The sequence below is a fragment of the Buteo buteo genome, chromosome 3, assembly GCF_964188355.1.
Source record: "Buteo buteo chromosome 3, bButBut1.hap1.1, whole genome shotgun sequence".
NCBI classification, from domain to species: domain Eukaryota; kingdom Metazoa; phylum Chordata; class Aves; order Accipitriformes; family Accipitridae; genus Buteo; species Buteo buteo.
In genome coordinates, this window is record NC_134173.1 from 10,820,174 (window position 1) to 10,821,231 (window position 1,058).

Below are 1,058 nucleotides of genomic sequence, written 5' to 3' on the forward strand. Positions count from 1 at the left end.
GGTGCTGCCGGCGGCTCCCGCTCCCCCCCCCCCACCGCGCCCGCGCAAACCCCGCGCAAAACCCGCGCAAACCCCACGCAGGCTCTGCCCGCCGTCCGCCGGCGGCCCCGGCCTTTGAGGGCGGCGGCTCCGCCCCGGGGGCGGCCCCGTGGGGGGGCGCGGAGAGGAAGGGGTGGGGAAGACACGCACAAACACACACGCACACACACCCCCCCCCCCCCCCCCCCCCCCCCACTCCCTGGCCACGCGTGAGGGTCGGTCCCGTGGGGACCGTCTCAGCCGGCGCTTCGAAAGAGCCGTGCGCCGTTTGCTGACAGCCTTAAAAGTTTTCAAACTCCCCCCCTGGGAGGAAGGCAGGAGCGCTGGAGGGAAACGTGAGACTTTAAAGATGAGGTGGTGTTTGGGGGTGGGGGGGAGGAAAAAAAAATTTTTTTTAAAAAAAAGTTCGCTACAACTTGTAACCCTCCTCCTCGGTTTATGAAAATGAAGCAGCAGCAGGCAGGGATCTCGCCCCTTCTCATCCCCCCCAAGCCCTCAGGAGGGTTTCCCTCACAGGAGTGAAGACGGATGGAAATCTACACCACCTTCCTCCTGTAATACTAATCAAAAGGAGAAACCCTGGGGTCAGAGGTCTCAGTGCTGATAGAGAAAGGCTGATATTTATATTCACGCTGGTCCCGCTTGGCACTATGTGTGAGTTCAATGTCACCCATATTTTCATCTGCAGTGATTTCCAGTACCTGGGACCGGGCTCTGTGTCTTTCTTTGTGTGTGCTCCCGGAATCGTTTCTAGCAACTTTATTATCTCCTTTGAGATCCCTTACAGATAGTTTTTTTCAGGTTGCTTTTGATTCGATACATGTATTTTGATTTTACACAAGTACTGATTGCTTTAGAGAGGCTCTCAGAAGCAGCGCAGAAAAGGCTTTTAAAAAGTAGTATTTAATGTTTGCCCTGAGCAGGCTCCTATTTGATTTGAGAAAAAAAAACCCAAACCAAACCTGAAGAACTAAAAGTTGTGTTTTACTCAGGAAATAACAGGTCTGCAAATTCAATTC